We start from the raw sequence: 6,559 nt of genomic DNA, 5'->3' as shown, positions 1-6,559 counted from the left end.
CAGCTATTATGAGGGGGCATAGCTTTAAATTAAGGGGGGGGGGGTAGGTATAGGACAGATGGTACGGGTATGTTCTTTACTCAGCGAGTCGTGAGTTCGTGGAATGCCCTGCCAGTAGCAGTGGTGGACTCTCCCTCATTATGGGCATTTAAGCGGGCATTGGATAGGCATATGGAGGATAGTGGGCTAGTGTAGGTTAGGTGGGCTTGGATCGGCACAACAATGAAGGCCAAAGGGCCTGTACTGCGCTGTATTCTTCTATGTTCTATGTTCTGACCCAAGCATGCAATCATCTGGGATATCTCCATGGACAGTTTGGCAACTGGCACTGAGAATCAGGTCCAGCACACAATTGGATACATGCACTCAGCTGCACTTCATTGTCCCAGCCATAGTCCTCAGAACAGGCCCTTTCCTCACAAGGAGGCAGGATGGTTCCAGGAGGTACGCAGCTAGAGGAGGATCCACACACGTTCCCCTTAGAGGTCTCCTCTCAGGACCCTGTCGATGAGACTTTAAAAATTAAACCCTAGTAAAACTAGGAGCCACCAATAAAAAAATAGTCAACAAAATCTCAAGAAGAGAATGGAGAAGGAACTGCTTTATCCAGAGAGTGGTGACAATTTGGAATGCACAGTCAAGGCAGATATTGTAAACGTCCTTGTATTGCTGGCAAGTTCCAGGCTGGAATACTCCCAAAGAGACTTGTGCATACTATTTTGGAAGGAAATGTCCCAGAGAGCAAGAGCTGTTTTAGAGCAAATGGAGACATCACAGGCGTGGTATTTGCATTCAGACAAATATAAGAAAAGAGTCACGAACAAAACAAGGGTCTGTTCATCACTTTCGTATCCTTGACCAATGTATTCATCGCTCTGAACAGAGATGGACTTTGGAAAATTGTCAGAAAAACTTGGACCTCCACACGGATTGTGGGGCCGCAGCAATGCAGTTTCATGAAAATCTGTACCAACCAGTCAAACATGACATCGGCAGCACCCAGGTCATCCTCCTGCAAAGCCTGACCATGTTGCTCAACTGGACGGTATTTGCCTGCCCAAGATCATGTTGTACAGAATTATCTATTAGTAAGCAAAACAGAGAGGCTCAAGCAAATAAGGACTGACTGAAGAAGTCCCACTCTGTTACCACATTGACAACTCCCAGTGAGAAGTACAGATCCTGCAGATGGTACATCAGGACAACTGCAGAGACTGAGTGAAGGGCCAGCATTATCAAGAAAGGGAGGAGGAGGATAGATGTAAGTAACCCTAGCAGCATCTACACCTTCTCTTGCTCCCACTGTGGGAGAATCTTCTGGCCACAGGGCTCTGCAACCAATGAGCACAACCTTCCGAAAATCATCCGCTGAGAAGAAAAACTGAAAGAGAGAGAGATAAATAGAAGCTGGATAAGTGCACGAGGGACAGAAGAAACAGAGAGTCATGTTGATCGTGTTAGATGATGAAGAATGGGAAAAGGCTCATGTGCAGTATAAGTATTAGCACTGACGGGCTGGGCAGAATGGCCTGTTTCAGTGCTGTGTTTTATTTGTAATTCTATGCAACTGACACAGAGTCGGGACTGATTTATGAAACACTCCTTTGTATCATGACTATTTACTCGGACATTCAATCAACCTTCAAAAGCATTTCCTTGGAATATATGATATACTGTATTCCTTTGATCCTTTGTTTCCATATTACTCCAGCACATTATCATGTTACAGTCCTCATTTTAACATGTTAATATTTTGCTTCACTGAAGTGGCTCAGCTAACACTTAAGAGACCACACAGAGGCAGCACTGGTGAACCTTTGTTTAAAAACTATTAAACCCATTTTTAACTCCTGAAATACAATTCCCCACTTGATGGCAGCACTGGTTTCAGCAAATTCTGGAAGTTGAAGAATATGTTAGATGTTTTAAGGACTTTTTCTCCTCACGACATCGAATACTATGCTACAAACAAAATCTTACTTTTCATTCATATGAATCTGATGAGTTGCTTTGACAGTAACTCCATAATTCTTTATTTCCTACACTTCTGCCATCAAGATATTTTATGTTTATGAGCTTATATTGGCAATATAACTTGAAAAAACAAATTAATGAACCAGAAATTATTTTAATGTTTATACTGTGTAAGCTATATTCATGCAAATAGCAACAATTTAGAGAATCAAATGTGCTATATCAAAATAAGTAAAGAGTTTTCCATTTATATAGCACCTTTAACAATTTCAGAATGTCACAGAACACTTTACAGCTAATAAAGTAATTGCAATTTAGGAACAGTGACAGCACAGCAAGGACCCAAAATCAGTAACATAACATTGAGCAGGCAAACTACCTGGTTTAATGATGCTGATGAAGGTAGAAGATTGGATTAGATGCCAGAGAGATGTCCCCTACTTTCTTCAGAAATGGTGCGGTGGGATGTTTTCTGTAAATTTGAGAGGGTGGCCAGGAACCTCAGTTTAATACTTAGTGTCATCAGAATGATGGCCCATCTACAATGTAACACTCCCTGTGTTGGCAATGGAGTGTCATCCTGGATTATGTACACAGGCCACCAATAAACTGCAAGTTAGGTTTAAATAGTTTCAATTCATGCAATAATATCAAATTGGTAACCAACGAATGCAGTAGGAAATACTGTAAGTGTTCAGAATCTACTCAGATCATTATAGAGTAGCTGACATTGGCACACAGTTAAATAGTCACTGGTATAACCATGGAGAATGTCACATTGGAATTTTTCATTCTTTCATTAACTGGCTTCCATTTAGCTAAAAGAGTCGACAATGCTGTTTGAAATGTCGTTTAAAGTTGGGCTGCACTGTCAACATGTTGTCAAACACAGTAAGGATGTCATAAATAATGTTTTTGTAAAATAAGAACAAGTATGAACAGGACAGTTTTAAGCCACACCAAAGGGTGATTCATGTCCATGTTGACATAAGTATTGCTATTTTGAAAGCCAAGAATACATATTTCTGAATGATTACTGCCTTTCTGTATGTATGATGTAGAGATGCCAGTGTTACACTGGGGTGGACAAAATTTGATGTCACATGACACCCAGTTATAGTCCAACAGGTCTATTTGAAATTACATGCTTTTGGAGCGCTGCTCCTTTGTCAGGTGAAATTGAGCCTCCCTTCACCTGATGAAGGAGCAGCGCTCTGAAAATTTGTGATTTCAAATAGACCTGTTGGACTACAACCTGATGTCATGTGACTTCTAATTTTCTGAATGTATGTTCCTGTTACTTATCCAATTATTCACAAACTTGAGGCCTTTAATCCTACACATCATAACAAGATTTAAATGATGTTCAGACTATTGGTGGCTGATTGGCACTGCATTTTAAACTTTCTATTTTTATTCCAATCAGTACATCTTCTGCTTTGATTCATTAAAAAAACCCTTAAGTTTAAACATCCAGTGCCCCAGGAGATTTGCGTTTAGCTGTAAAAGGGATGCCAACAGATTTCCTTCTTAAAGGGCATTAAGTGAATGAGATGGGTTTTTACAAAAACAATTCCACAGTCCTCATTTGCCTTTTAATTACAGATTTCTGACTTCAAAAACCACGTCAGGATCACTTCCAGTATTGCCAGAGTATTTGGTCACTGATAAACCCAGCAACAATACCACTACACCATCATCTCATTTTCTAATTACATTCCCCAATTTCATCGGTTTACATTTAGGCCATTTTATTATGTGCATTTATAGCATTTTCCTTAACTTTCATTGCTGCATTTGAAATCATATTTGTGATCCTATTTAACTTTCTGTGAAATGTGCTCAGTGGCCTTGCTATTAGACATCCAATGATCCTTACTGAAAATTATAATTGTACTGTACTATTCATTTGGATCATATGTGATGCTGCCTTCTCTTCCACGATCAAACTTAACTGTTCAGCCTCATGTGAAGACTAGCTATTCAGGTGAAGTACCAGCAGGCTGACATCAGAGCAACTACCTGTCTGTAGAGTCAATGCTCTCAGTACAGAATATGAAAACTTTAAAAAGCTGGGGGTGAGGAATAGTAAACAAGAGAGAAATATTGCAATATTTGCAGGATATTTTCAAATTCAGTATGCAATATTTATCGATGCATGTTTTAGAATACAATAAGGAATACCAATAATTTTTAAAAATCTAATTTGCAACAATGTTGTTTACACTTCAAAGGAGATGTGAACATATATATCAAGTGACAAGAAAATGTACAAAATATGTTATATTACAACAGCTAATTTGTATCAGAAATGTTTAATGTATGATTATTGGATAACACCATAAAGACCATATGTCTGGCCTTTACACTGGCTAGACTCCAGCAGAAGATGAATAATGAGATGTTATTCTGACCCAATTAGTTGAACAATTGACAGGTTAACATTTTCAAAGTCAGTCTGAAGGCTTGCACTATGCACTTCAGTGGAAAACTACCCTTAGATGTAATGAACAGATCATGCCTCCAGAGAATGAAATGGGTGGAAATTTTGGTCTGTAAACACCATTTCCTTTAATAAAGTAGACTGAAAAGATGGTTAGCACTAAATTGCAAACAACAAACCATGTTGTCTAAATTAGACAAATGACTCAAAAAATATAGGTCAAGGGATTGTTGTAAGATTATCTGCAGCTCACCAGTAACAAGGGTTAAAGTACAAATTACTTGGTCACTATTAGTATATATGGAAGTTTGTTGGTTGAAAATTAGCTGCCCTATTTCCTATTAAAGCAGTGGCTACACTCCAAAACATGATTTAAGCTCATAAGTTAATTGCTGCTTGAGTAAAATGTGCCAAGTACTTGCCTTCCATCATTTTGCCACAGGGAGGTGCTATACATTTCTTCCTTCCACATAACCTATGCTATACACCAAACAAATATGATCACATTTCATTAGCCAATTATACATAGATTAAGACAATGATATTAATTTAATAAAATCATTAACTTGACAATATTCTCATTCCATCAATATTTGTCTCAGCTAATGTTGATAAAGAAAGTAATAGAAAAGGAGGAAAAATAAGAGGGAGGCAAGAAAGGAAAGGGAAGGAAAGATGGAGGGAGGGTGAAGAAGTGAAAGAAAAAAAACTTACAGTCGTTTGTCAATTTTAAAGCCAGACGTTTCAAAGTGCTTTACAGTTAATGAAGTGATTTTTGAAGTTTGGTGACAGCTGTAACGTAGGAAATGCGGCAGGTCATTTTTACTCAGCAAGTTCCACAAACAGCAATGTGATAATGACAACATAATCTGTTCTTTTGTCAGTTATAAATCTTAAACAGTGAAGAATCTTACAACACTCTACATCTTTCTTTGAACTATGACTTTTGATAGTTAGATTCCTTGATGATAATTAGACTCAAACTATACATAGCAATGCTGTATATAATGTAGTTCAGTGGTAACACTCACCTCTGAGTCAGAAAATTGTTGCTCCAAGACTTGATCATATAATCAAGGCTGACACTTCACTGCTTTAGTGAGGGAGTACTGCAGGTTGGAGGTGACATCTTCAGATAAGATGTTAAGTCATACTAAGATGGATGTAGAAGATCCCATGACATTTCTTATGAAGGAGGAAGCTGTTCTCCCAGTTGGCTGAGATTCATTTCCCACAATCAACACCACCAAAGCAAATTAGCTCATTCTTCATCTCACCTGCTGTTTGTGGGATCTTGCTTTGTGAAAACTGGTAGCTGCATGTAGTCTACTTAATAACAGGAATTCAACTTCAAAATTCATCAATTGTTCCTGAACTGTTTAGGCACTTTTGAGGACCCTAAAGGCATCAGATAAATTCAGTATATTTATTTCTTTAAATAAATTAATACTTCAACCAAGACAGATTTGTCAAAGCAACATGAAAGTAAACATCACATTTAAGAGGTGGAATTGTCATTTTTTTTTCAGGTAACCTGCTTTGTCAAGGGAAATTCATGATGACCAGTCAGTCATGACTTGGAGTGATTTTTCTTCCACAATCTTCTGCTCTTCCCCTCACGGCTGAGGGGTGATCTTATAGAGGTTTATAAAATCATGAGAGGTGTGGATAGGATAAACAGACGGGTCTTTTCCCTGGGATGGGGGAGTCCAGAACGAAAGGGCATTGGTTTAGGTTGAGAGGTGAAAGATATGAAAGGGACCTAAGGGGCAACTTTTCACACAGAGTGGTGAGTGTATGGAATGAGCTGCCAGAGGAAGTGGTGGAGGCTGGTACAATTGCTGCATTTAAAAGGCACCTGGATGGGTACAGGCATAGGAAGGGTTTAGAGGGATATGGGCCAAGTGCTAACAAATGGGACAAGATTAGGCTAGAATATCTGGTTGGCCTGGACGAATTGGACCAAAGGGTCTGTTTCTGTGCTGTACATCTCTGTGACTGCAACTGGTCTCTACTGTACCCTTCTCATGGAAATGCTCACTGTTGCTGGGACCTTGCAGAATTCACACACACTGTCCCAGCTGTACACCCTCAGACACTGTAAACTGACCCTCACACATTGTACTCAAGCATCATCAATGA

The sequence above is a fragment of the Chiloscyllium plagiosum genome, chromosome 38, assembly GCF_004010195.1.
Source record: "Chiloscyllium plagiosum isolate BGI_BamShark_2017 chromosome 38, ASM401019v2, whole genome shotgun sequence".
Taxonomy (NCBI): Eukaryota; Metazoa; Chordata; class Chondrichthyes; order Orectolobiformes; family Hemiscylliidae; genus Chiloscyllium; species Chiloscyllium plagiosum.
The sequence above is the reverse complement of the archived record's forward strand: the minus strand, read 5'-3'. Positions refer to the sequence as shown.